General features: G+C 44.3%; 1 protein-coding gene across 1 annotated transcript in view; it reads right to left on the bottom strand.

Annotated features, from left to right (window-relative positions):
• The window catches only part of LOC148477669 (transmembrane protease serine 11C-like), a 366,464-nt gene extending 353,540 nt beyond the window's left edge, over positions 1 to 12,924 (bottom strand). The window contains exon 1 of the mRNA XM_088456393.1: positions 12,827 to 12,924. The gene's annotated coding sequence lies outside the window, so the exon portion shown is untranslated. The remainder of the gene's footprint in view (positions 1 to 12,826) is intronic.
• Between the last annotated feature and the right edge of the window lie 714 nt (positions 12,925 to 13,638).

Here is a 13,638-nt window from a genome sequence, read left to right as displayed (position 1 = left end):
TACTCTCCAGCAAAAATAAAAAAATATTTTCTGTGTTTGTGTGCGCTTTAGCCGCACGTATATATCAATATAACATAAATGGAGGACCAAACTTTCTCCGATAAAAATAAAATAGGGAAAGATCAAGAACCACTTCCTCCTAGTGCTGTTGCTGCTGCTGGGAGTTGTTCATCATCCCAGAGAGGAAGTAGGAACATCACTACTTTTACTAAACAATTGACCCTCCAACAGTCCCTAGCGATGAGGATGAAGTATGACAGCAGTCATACTGAAGCAAAACGTATAACTGAGGCCTTGACTGCTATGTTGGTGTTAGACGTGCATCCGGTATCCGCCATTAGTGCAGTGGGATTTAGACAATTGATGGAGGTAGTGTGTCCCCGGTTCCAAATCCCATCTAGATTCCACCTGCATCCTCAAAGCAGCAGCGACAAGCGTGCGTCTGTCTGTTAAAGGGTGGTGACACCCTCAAAGTGTGCTACACAAACAATAAAAATATTGTTCTTTTTTTTTCTGTCTTTGTGAATTGTGTGGGCTGTAGCCGCACTTGCATCCTCAAAGCAGCAGTGACAAGCGTGCATCTGTCTGTTAAAGGGTGGTGACACCCTCAAAGTGTGCTACACAAACACTAAAAATATTGTTCTTTTTTTTTCTGTCTTTGTGAATTGTGTGGGCTGTAGCCGCACTTGCATCCTCAAAGCAGCAGCGACAAGCGTGCGTCTGTCTGTTAAAGGGTGGTGTAACTCTCAAAGTGCTCCAAAAAATAAAAAACTATTTTTTTTATGTGTTTGTGACTTGTCTGCGATGTAGCCGCACTTGCATCCTCAAAGCAGCAGCGACAAGCGTGCGTCTGTCTGTTAAAGGGTGGTGTAACCCTCAAAGTGCTCCAAAAAATAAAAAACTATTTTTTTAATGTGTTTGTGATTTGTGTGCGATGTAGCCGCACTTGCATCTTCAAAGCAGCAGCGACAAGCGTGCGTCTGTCTGTTAAAGGATTACATCGGTGACAGCATCCAAGTAGGCATGTCAGACAGTCCGTACCTGTACTGGCAGGAAAAAGAAGCAATTTGGAGGTCCCTGTACAAACTGGCTCTATTTTACCTGAGTTGCCCCCCCTCCAGTGTGTACTCCGAAAGAGTGTTGAGTGCAGCCGGGAACCTTGTCAGCGAAAGGCGTAGGAGGTTGCTTCCACAAAATGTGTAGAAGATGATGTTCATAAAATGAATTATCAACTCTTCCAGGGAGACCAGCCTCCAGAACATACAGAGGGACCTGTGGTTGTGGATTCCAGCGGGGACGAATTAAAACTCTGTGAGGATGAGGATGTACACAACACTGAAGAGGGTGAGGAATCGGTGGATGAGGAGGATGAGGACGACATCTTGCCTCCGTAGAGCCAGTTTGTGCAGGGACAGATTAATTGCCAGCTTGTTTTGTGGGGGCCCAAACGAACCAATCATTTCAGCCACAGTCGTGTGGCAGACCCTGGCGCTGAAATGTTTGGTTTGTTAAAGTGTGCATGTCCTGTTTATACAACATAAGGGTGGGTGGGAGGGCCCAAGGACAATTCCATCTTGCACCTCTTTTTTTTCTTTGCATTATGTATAGTTTGGGGCCTAGTTTTTCAAACTGCCATCCTGTCTGCCACTGCAGTGTCACTCCTAGATGGACCACGTGTTTGTGCCGCCCACTCGTATCTCTTAGCATAGTCATCCAGCTACCTTGGTGCAACCTTTTGGACATAAAAACACTATTGTGAGGTGTGAGGTGTTCAGAATAGACTGGAAATTAAGGTTATTGAGGTTAATAATAGCATAGGAGCAGAAAAACCCACAAATTCTGTGATTTTAGCTGGTTTTATGCTTTTTTTCAAAAAAATACAGATCCAAAACACAAAACCCAGAACCCAAAACACGGAAGGGTGGTTTTGGCAAAACCAATCCAGATCCAAAACACGAAGAAAGATCCAGATCCAAAACCAAAACACGAAAAGTGGCCGGTGCACACCCCTAGTTTTAATAAACTTTTACTTTGTACAGTGTGTGTCCTGTGTTTATTTTAATATTGCTTTTGCTGTGGAACTACAGGTACCAGCGGGCCCGAAATGCCCCGTATTCTGGTACTTGTGGTTTTCCAAGTACCAGCATGCGGGGAAGGATTGCTGGGACCTGCAGTTCCACAGCAAAAGACAATATATTCCACACTTCAAATGGATAACACTACATAATCAACTCGGCACCCACCGCCCAGGGGTGCCAGAGATAGCCCCGGGCTATCAGCCTAGGCCTGGGTTGCCTTGGAGAGGGGACTCTTTTATTAGGGGGTCCCCATCTCCCCTGGGATCCCCAGCCTGGGCTGACTAGGGCTCCCCTGGCTGTGGCATTAGTCCCCTGCTAGAAAAACTCTGGTGCTGGTTCTGGATAATACAGGGGGACCCTATTAATTTTTTCCCCCTGTATTTCCAGAACAAGGACCAGATCAGAGCCCTGTGCTGGTTGCGCAAAATACGGGGACCCCTACATTGTTTGTCCCCCGTATTTAAGCAGAAGCAGCACTGGGTCACTAAAAGCCCGGTGCTGGTTGATCTTTGGGGTGGGGGGGCACGCCGTTTTTTTCCTTTTTTTTTTTTTTTTACACAGGAATCATTTTTTTTTACCACAACAGTACAGACAGGTCTCACTGATCCCACAGATGCATGTAGCACAGATCTCCCTGGTCCATGCGTGCATCTGTGTCATTGAAATACACAGCAGCACAGACGGGTCTAACTGATCCCGTATGTGCTTCTGTGTTAGTGACACAGATGCATGTAGCACAGATATCCTTGGTCCATGCGTGCATCTGTGTCATTGAATTACACAGCAGCACAGATGGGTCTCACTGATCCTGTCCATGCTTCTGTCAATGACACAGATGCATGTAGCACGGATCTCCCAGATACGAGCCTGCATCTGTGTCATATCGCACTCTATCAAATTAATATGTAATTCTTTAGATCATGCATGATAGATTGGGTGAACATCGTGCAGCTTTTGCTGCACATCGGTAATTTCAGCTGCCAGAGAGAGTTCAAGGGAGATTGCATACGACCAGGGGCGTATCTATAATGGGTGCAGGGTGTGCGGGGAACATGGGCCCCTGGTTCCAGGGGGGCCCCGCACCGCACACCCTACACCCATAATATTACTTACCTCTCCGGAGTCCCACATCTGCGCGGGGGTCCGGCACTGTAAAACGACTGGAAAATGGCTGCGGCGGCCAGTTTCCCATCGTTTGCGCATGCGCAGTACAGGGGAAAATGCCCGCCGCGGCCATTTTCCCTGTGACCTGTGCATACACTATAGACTCTGGGCACACTCTAGTGCCCAGAGTCTATAACTCCGGCGCTGGCCGCGCACAGCTCAGTACGCTGCCGGCTGCCGGGTGGAGAGGAGGGGGCCCGTGTCAGAGACTGCACATGGGCCTCCTCCTCTCTAGAAACACCCCTGCATATGACATCGGATCGTTTGCAAATCACACTGTGTATGGGCACCTTTAGACTCTCCTCAGGGATTTGTTACATTTCTGAGCGCACAGTTGGCTCCTGTGCCTTAACAATTTTTTTTTTAAAACATCTACAGGGAGAAGTGCTTACATCTTCATAAGAGGCAAAACCACCAGTCATAAATAAAGGCCTTAGCCTTTCCTTGCCACATCGTGTGGTGGAAGGCATATTGCCAATTTTATGTCTTTCTGCAGCTAACTTTCTCTTTGATGTTTTTTTCTTTACCAATGTAAAAGATTGCTTCTTTGATTTTAGATGCCCTGACTTAAGCCCTGTTGACCTTGGGCATTGGCTTTAGTAGATGATGTAGACGGACTAGTATCGTCATGACTGGTGGCACTGGCAGCAGCTCCAGCCCTAGTATGTGGTTCCTGCTCTCCTCTCAAATGATCGTTCTCCATATCAACAAACACGAATGAAGTGGTATACAGCACACACGTCAATTTGTACTAATTTAAATATTACACTGCGGTATCAATGACCTACAGTGTCACAAGATTTTTTATGAATAAGAAAAGAATAACACACTTTGCTACCACTTACAGTGTCACAATATTTTTTATGAATAAGAAAAGAATAACACACTTTGCTACCACTTACAGTGTCACAATATTTTTTGTGAATATGAAAAGAATAACACACTGTGCTACCACTTACAGTGTCACAAGATTTTTTATGAATAAGAAAAGAATAACACACTTTGCTACCACTTACAGTGTCATAATATTTTTTATGAATATGAAAAGAATAACACACTGTGCTACCACTTACAGTGTCACAAGGTTTTTTATGAATAAGAAAAGAATAACACACTGTGCTACCACTTACAGTGTCACAATATTTTTTATGAATAAGAATAACACACTGCGCTATGACTGAGAGTGTCACAATATGTGGATGGTAAACTGCGGTCTGGCCGGCAGTGTCACCGAACAATAATTTTTTTTACACTGGGGAAGAGCACCCCTGGATGAGGTAGTAGCCCCTTGATGAACAACACAGCACCCCTTTATGGACAACAATGCACCCCTGCGGAGTGCGGACGGACCACCTACAGAGTCACAAATACGTGGATCATAAACTGTGGTCTGGCTGGCAATGTCACCGAACAATAACAGTGTAGCTAGTACACACACACACAAAAAAAGATTTTTTATTTTTTTGTGGAATGATAAATATTAATTTTTATTTTAAAAAAAAAATCTGGATAAATCACTATGCATAGGGTAAGGTCCTAATGGGCGGGGTGTGCTGCGTCTATGAAGAAGGGTGTCTGACCTTCTGATAATAAATTAAATAATGATGGTATAGATACGCTCAAAAACCCCTTTTTTTCTGATGTGCAAATAAAAATGATAAAAGAAACAAGGTATCTAAAGGTTTAAACTGAATAAGAGATCTAACTCCCCCCCTCCCCCCACACCTTATTCAGGTGTTCACCACCATCGTTACAGCTTTAGCTGTCTTTGCTACTTAGTATGGACATTTTTTTATTGCGTCTTTGACATTGATCAGAGCTACTTTTTGTTAATGTATACCATTTTTCTATGCATGTTTACTTTCAGTTTCGAATAGTAAAGATTAGTTTAAACCTTTAGATACCTTGTTTCTTTTATCATTTTCATTTGCACACCAGAGCAAAAGGTTTTTTTGAGCGCATCTATACCATCATTATTTATAGCTTGCCTACCCTCCCGATTTGGCCAGGAGGCTCTCGATTTTCAGGTGCCGCTCCTGGCCCCCCGGAAAGGCAGGCAAGCCTCCCGGAAGCCTGCGACCCTCCCGACCTCCCTGCAGAAAAATCTAGAAACCCCCGCAGCGGGGGGGGGTGACGCGATTTGCTCTGAATCGTGTCATCGTGGCCCCACCCCCTGCTTCACAATGCCGAGAATAACGGCATTGCGAAGAAGGGGCGGGGACACGATAACGCGATCGCGCGGCCCCGCCCTGGCTTTGCCCACAATGTGCTGTCAATGGCCATCCCTGCCCCCCGCTGTTAGCCGACAATCAGCTCCCTCACGGAAGGCTGGAGCTGATTGTCGGCTAGTATGCATTATTTATTTTTATTTTTTTACGCTGGGGAAAAGCACCCCTGGACTGATTGAGCACCTTATGACGACATCGCAACCCTCTACTGCAACCCTAGCCCCTTGATGGACAGGACAACACAGCAGCACTCTTTATGTACTGCAGCCCCCCTTTATGTACTGCAGCCCCAGGCCACTTATGGACAACACTGCAGCAGCCCTTTATGTACTGCAGTCCCTTGATTGACAGGACAACAGTGACACAGCAGCACCCCCCCACACACACACTTTATGTACTGCAGCCCCGGCCCCTTTTTGGACAACACAGCAGCAGGCCTTTATTTACTGCAGCCACCCCAGCCCCTTGATTGACAGGACAACAGTGACACAGCAGCACCCCCCCCACTTTATGTACTGCAGCCCCACCCCGACAACACTGCACCCTTGGACAGACAGAGCTGCACAGAGCACGTCTGCTGTCTGTACACTGGGCCTGATTCAGAGCCGCTCGTAAGTGGCCACTCGTTCGCTCCGAGTGATGTTTTCCCAACTGCGCATGCATAATACGCATGCGCGAACCAGTCAGTGCTGACGAAAATCGTTTGTTCGCTAAATAGCGAATGTCTGCTATTTTGAGTGACAGAATGAGGCGTATGTGGGTGGTAACAGGGGAAGGTGCTTGAAAACGGGGAGTGGAGATCCGAACGCAGGCGTGCTTAAAGGTCAAAACGGGCAATTTAAGGGAGTGCATAATTAATACAGCAGCGTCATTGACCACGTCACTGGGTTACTTTATAGCCAGAACTGCTCGCAAAATTGTGGTAGCAAAAACCAACCACAAGAATAGCGAGCAGTTCATACCCTGGTCGATGTACTCGATTAATCTAATAAATAGCGGACATGACGTAGGATGTGAGCGGCCAGGGGGCATATTTTTTAAAAAAACCACCGCAAGTTTTGTTCACTCGTTCAGACATAGAGGCGTAAACAGACCGCAAAGAGCGAACGGTTCATTTGAATAGCCACCCCTATTTTCTGAACGAGCGAGCGCAAATAGCGTCCGGCTCTGAATCAGGCCCACTATCCACAGCCAGAGTGTAAATGGCGTCGATCACCGGGACCTTTTTTAGTATCCAAAACCCCCGAGAATCCGACAGCGGGATGATCACATTTTGCCTCGTTTTGGATTCCGAGTAAGTAAGTAAAACCCGAGCTGGACTCAGATCAGACTCGGAATTGCAATGTTCGGATGGGTCCGGAGAACTGGAACCGCTCATCTCTATTTATTATTACAAATTCATACATAAATCATTCATAAAAAAATATTTACAAAATAATAAACTTCCAGTATAAAACAGGTCTATCAAACTATATAGAGTATACTCAAAACAATCATGGGCCATTATAATAGATGTTACAATGGTAATGCTATCATAAATATGCACATATCAAAGAGAATCAGACCTCTCAATCACTGTGTATATAAACATGGGTTTGCAATGTAATTACCTCTTTGTTTAATTAGCTGTATATATTTTCATATGGCTCTGAACCTGTCTGTTGTGCCAATAGGGAAACAGGTTAATCCAGTGAAGTTTTTTTTTTTTAGTTATAGTGAATATATTCATATAAAAATGTGTTGTTTTTGACTACGATGTAGGTATTGTTTATGTCCTGCTATTTTTCTGCTGTACATTTTTAAGCTCCTTATGTGCTGGTATGTTTGTACTGTACTTTTCAACGCATGTTATAAGCACTAATGATTCCTTTCGCCGTTCTATAAAAAATTTATGATAATAGTAATATTTTTTTATCAGGCTGTAGGGAGAACAATTTCTCCCTAGCCTGTCTCTGGAGCAGTGGCGTAATTAGGGGGGGGTCGAGCGGGGATCGTGCCCAGGGCACCACCGGACCAGCAGCGAGGGGGACACGGCTGACCACGGTCCAGGACACGGGTGGTCACAGAGTGCAGTCCACACTACACACTAACAAACACAGCTGCAGACTAGTACACTCATACTACCTGGCGGCAGTGTGTTTGTTCTGGCAGCCAGTCAGATAGACTCTCATTGACTGCTGCGCCCACTGCCGGACCCGGGCTGGAGCTCACTCATGAGCTTCATCTTCTGGCTCCCACACTGGGTGATGTCATGACGTCTCTCCCATAATGCAGATTGGGCCAGCCCAGGAGAATGGAGGAGCAGAAGCGAGCATTCGGATGTGTTTTATTTTTTTTACTTGTTTGTCTTTGTCTGACACTGCTGGGGGGGCTACTACTGGAGGCACTGCATCAGGAGGACCACTACTGGGAGCACTGCAGAGGGGGGCTACTACTGGGGGCACTATATAAGGGGCACTACTGGGGGCACTTCATAGGGGGTACCACTACTGGGGGCACTGCATAGGGTGGACTACTACTGGGAGCATTATATAAGGGTCACTTCATAGGGGGGACCACTACTGGGAGCACTATATAAGGGGCACTACTGGGGGCACTCCATAGGAGGGGTTACTACTGGGGGCACTATATAAGGGGCACTGCATAGGGGGGACCACTACTGGGGGCACTACATAGGGGAGACTACTACTGGGGCACTGTATTAGGGGTACTGCATAAGTGGGCCACTACTGTGGGCACTACATAAGGGGCACTACTGGGAGCACTGCATAGGGGGACCACTACTAGCGGCACTGTATAAGGGGCATTACTGGGGGCACTGTATAAGTGGTACTACTGGGGGCAATGTATAAGGGTGCATTACTGGGGGTACTGTATAACGGTGCACTACTGGGGACACTGTATAGGGGCACTACTAAAGGGGGCAATGCATAAGGGGCACTGCTACTGGAGACGTTGCAGAAGGAACACTATTACAGTGGTCATTGCAAGAGGGGAATTACTACTTGGGGCATTAAGGTGCATAAGGAATGGAAAGGAATGTTCCCAGAGTAACGAGAAACAGTGGTGTGTGATGTTGCCAAGCCCCCATTTTCCATTGGTGACGCCCCTTGTGGCATGTGGCCACGCCCACTATTTTGATGCATGCCTTCAGCGGAAAACGGAGTCCCCCCTATTTGTTACTTGCCCTGGGCTCCAAATACCCTAGTTATGCCACTGCTCTGGAGTCATGTGATTCTCCTGATTTTGGGAGAACCGTGTTAGAGAAGTATTGGGTGGGGGTTTGGGATACAGAGCAGCAGCAGGAGCTCCAGTCCTTCCTTTCTGATGCTCTATGGTGACTCCAGTGTGAGAAGAGTGTGCGCTGAGTCCTGGGATCATAGGATCACATGTTCCTCTGACCCCAGCAGAGGGCGGGACTACAGTAGCATGTCCTGGCTGCATGGTGGAAGGAGCTACTAGCTCTACATCAAGGTGAGAGAGGTACCCCTGTCTGTCTGGTTGTGTCTATGTGTGACCTGTATGCGTAACCCTCCCTGTCTGTATGTGTGTATGTATGTACTTGTCTAAGTGTGGCCCTGCCAGTATGTGTGTGTTATGTACGTACGTACTGGATGTATGTATGTATGTGTGAACCCAGCAGTTCGATTCCCGGCTGCGGCAGCCCGACAAAACAGCAGAGCCCGGCAGCGGAAGCCCGACAGCGCTGGCAAATCCGATCGTCCCTAAGGTAAGTATAAACTAACCTAACCAACTCCCTTAACCCTAACCCTCCTTAGGGGTGCCTAACCCCAACATCCCCCCAAAGTGCCTAACCCCAACCTCCCTCCTCTAAGTGCCTAACCCGAAGTCCCCCGGGGGGATGCCTAACCCTAAGTCTCCCCCGGGGGTGCCTAACCCTAACCCTCCCTCACCCTAGCCTAACCCTATTTCCCCCCCGGGTGCCCTAAACCTAACCCTCCCCCTCCGCGGCTGTCCGCTCGCGGCACCCCGGAATCTCTTCAATCGGGATGCCGGGTGCCTGTCTCCCAGCGTCGGGAAAATGACAGGCGTCTAGATTTTAGACACCTGTCATTTAACCCTAGGCGGGATGGAGGATTCGGGAAGTTGGCGGTCGGGATTGCGGCAGCCAGCTTCCTAAACGTATCCCGTGTATATGTCTATGTGTGACCCTCCCTGGATGTATGTATGTATGTATTATCCTTCCTGTATATGTGTATGTATGACCCTGCCTGTATGTGTATGTAAGCATGTATGTATGTGTGACTGGCCTGTACATGTCTGTATGTAATTGTGACCCTGCCTGTATGTGAGTATGTATGTATGTACAGTATGTATGCATGCATGTGGCTGTTTGACCCTGTATGTATGCATGCATGCATGTGTGACACTGCCTGTTTGTGTGTATGTATGTATGTATGTGTGACCATGCATGTATATGCCTATGTGTGACCTTGCCTGTATGTGTGTATGTATATGTGACACTGCCTGTATGTGTGTGTATGTATGTGTATGTGTGTGACCTATATGAAGGTATGTTTGTGTGACCCTGCATGTATGTATATGTGACCATACCTGTATGTGTTTATGTCTGACCCTGCCTGTATGTGTGACCCAGCTTTATGTGTGTTTGTATGTATGTACTATATGTATGTATGTATGACCCTGCCTCTAAGTGTGTAACCTTCCCTGCCTGTACATACGTACGTACGTATCAAAGTGTGGCCCTGCCAGTATGTGTGTGTTACGTGTGTACTGTATGTGTAACCCTGCCTGTATGTGTGTGTTTGTATGTCTAAGTGAGACCCTGCCTGTATGTGTATATGTCTATGCGTGACCCTTCCTGTATATGTGTATGTATGACTCTGCCTGTATGTATGTGTATGTATACATGTATGTATGTATGTATGTGTCTATGTGTGACTGGCCTGTATATGTGTGTATGTATATGTGACCCTGTATGTGTGAATGTATGTATGCATGTGTCTGGGTGACACTGTATGTATGTGTGACCATGCCTGTATGTGGCTATGTGTGACTTTGCCTGTATGAGTGTATGTATATGTGACACTGCCTGTATGTGTGTGTATGCATGTATGTGTCTGTGTGTGATCTGTATGAAGGTATGTCTTTGTTACCCTGCATGCATGTGTGTATATATGTATATGTGACCATGCCTGTGTATATATGTATATGTGACCATACCTGTATGTGTCTATGTCTGACCCTGCCTGTATGTGTGACCCAGCTTTATGTGTGTGTGTGTGTGTGTGTGTGTGTGTATGTGTGTATGTATGTATGTATGACACTGTCTCTATGTGTGTTTATATGTATATGTGACCATTCCTGTATGTGTCTATGTGTTACCCTGCCTGTATGTATGTATGTATATGTTTTTATCCTGCCTGTTTGTATGTATGTTTCTATATGTGACCCTGATTGTATGTATGTATGTATGTATGTATGTATGTATGTATCTCACTTGCTGTTGTTAGTGTTACATTAGCATGAAAAGTTCCAACAGAACCTTAATGCTAATTGAATCTACACCTTGGCTTAGGGGTGCAGCAAACTGATTCTGAGACAATAAGGGTGCCATGAACCAGAGAATGTTTGGGAACCACTGGCTTAATCATTAAAAATGACTTAAAACTAACAACTAAAATTTCTTTTATCACACAATCCACTTTAATGGTCATTGACTTTTCGCCTGTTGTACTTTCCGCTGCATTTGCCTATTTGGGACTCGAAGTCGCGGCATGCGCGTCCCTGCGATTTGCTCTATTCAATTGCAGAACAGGAGAAAACGCAAATAGGCGAATGCATAACAGGCGGAAAGTACTGAATAGAATGGGGGAATAAGTCTGTACCCCAAAATAAGATGCACTGACGCTGGAAATAATTACTGATGTGTTATATTAGCCCTAAAAAACATTCTTTGTATCCTTAAGTTTTGTTAAAGCTTTCTAGATGCTTTTATGTAAAAGTGGTGAAGAATGATACAAAACAGTATTTTTTGGTTAAAATAAATAGTCCAGTCAAATTTGGGGTACTTGAAAATGGGTGCTAGCATATTTTTGTATCTCTAAAGTGCACTTTTAAAAAAAAGTGAAAAATACACCTGCTTCAAGCACCTACAATGCTAAAAACACCTGCCCCATTCAAACAGCCCCCCAAGAAATCTAATTAGCTAGTTTTTATCCTTTTCCCCCACATTTTTCTTTTTCACCCCAAAAATGTCATATCTTTTTTGGGGTTTTCTGAGATAATTTTTTTTATTTTTGGGGGCTGATTTGTCCTTTGGGGGGTGTCCAAAGGGTTCTGAATCAAATCCCCACATTTGCACCCCGAAATAGAGATTTTGCACTTTTTTCCGCCTGACCTTTATTGGAGAAACTTTTCCACCTATTTCTGTGCATTGAGTTTATGCAAAAACGTCCTGGAATTAAATTTGGAGATAAGACGCAAACAGGCGAAAAGCGGCAATAGCCAAAACTTTTTCGCCGATTACGGCTTTTCGCGTATAATTGAATCTGGCCCTATAGGTAATACTATTTCTTATACTCCACTAACAATTTGGAATAAATTTATACTAAATTACAAAAATGGAGATTGTGAGTCCGGAAAATAACACCAATCTATTATATTCACCAGTGATTCTTTTTACTGCTTGACTTTTGCCATATTAGTCTTAATTTTATGTATAGACAAATAGTGTCATTATACAGTAATAGGGATATTATATAAATAGTGTTACATAATGAAATACATACATTTTAATGTGTATTGAGCAGCAAATATACTCAGTTGTAAGTGAGGATGTTGTTATAAAAATGAATACTGGATTATAATAAATGAATGGCACAGTGGTATAACACACAATACTAAAATACATTTCCCATAACTCTAATGTGTACTAGTAATATTTTGTATGTTTAGTACACATAACACCAACAATATTAATAGTAGTTGTTGCAGCCCTATTTATACTTCTTATATAAGGAACATACAATAGAAAAGAAGGAGCACCAGAAAATAAAGCATTTTAGAAATAAACACATTTCCAAATCCCACACTTTAAATAAATGTTTCAATGAGTAGGGAAAATTCTTTTCAAAACTAATTAAAACCAAAATTCAGGAGTAATGTATTAAAGTATTATATATTACATTGGAAGAGTAGTAGATGCTGTCAAGACACCTACATATACATATAACACAAAAATACTGCATACGATACTACAACAAAATACTGTATTATGTTGTCCAATTTCTCGTATCTAGACACATAACAATGAAAATGGTTCCTTGTTTTATATATATATATATATATATATTTATTTTAAGTATAACTTACCTATGAGAAAGTCCCTTGTCAGGTCAGCTTCAAAGATAGCTTGGACATTAAATAACTTTAAAAAATATATCACTATTTCTGAGTGCATGGGGGTTCGACTGCTGCTAACAAAACAAGTGCTGTGAGCAAAACTTGTCTAGCAAGCTTAGATAAACACGCGAGATCTTCAATGAAAGAGAAAAGAAAAGCAGACACAAACTTATACTACGTGTGTTACTTTGGTAAAGTGTACTAAAAATAAATTACTTCCGTGACTGGATCAGATGTACAAAAAAAAAAACAACTGAAAAAACCCCACACATGCACATACCAATATCACATGGGTACATTACATCATTCCTGTATAAGATACTGTGTATTTTGAAAAGTTGCTGACGTTTTCATGCATATATAGTATGTATACATAGTCTTTGGTTGATATGGTTGATAGATATCTTCACCAATAGATTCCCACCTGTAGGGGTAAATGTAATAGGATGCAAGTTTGGTGCAAGATTGTACTCGCCTAGGCTCACTGCGAGTTTTCTGCGAGTTTGCATAGTAATTCGGATGTAATATGCTATGATTACAGATTAGGGAGCTACCAATGTTAATCTCCCGTTACTTCCAGCGTATTTGTACAATCTAAACACAAAAACGTTTTCTGACAGAAGCCAATGGGGTTGATGTATGATAGTGTAAGAGGGGCAAGGGGTGGGTTGGTGTGTGCGCCTGCTGCCGTGCAGGTGTGGCGGAGCACTTACCTCTCGCACCCCGTGGCTCTCACCTTCAGGCTGCCTTGGTTACTCCGACTGACGGTCCTGGGTCTCTCC

The sequence above is a fragment of the Taudactylus pleione genome, unplaced genomic scaffold, assembly GCF_031769625.1.
Source record: "Taudactylus pleione unplaced genomic scaffold, aTauple2 ptg000703l, whole genome shotgun sequence".
Classification (NCBI taxonomy): Eukaryota; Metazoa; Chordata; class Amphibia; order Anura; family Myobatrachidae; genus Taudactylus; species Taudactylus pleione.
This window is presented reverse-complemented; position numbering and strand designations above follow the sequence as displayed.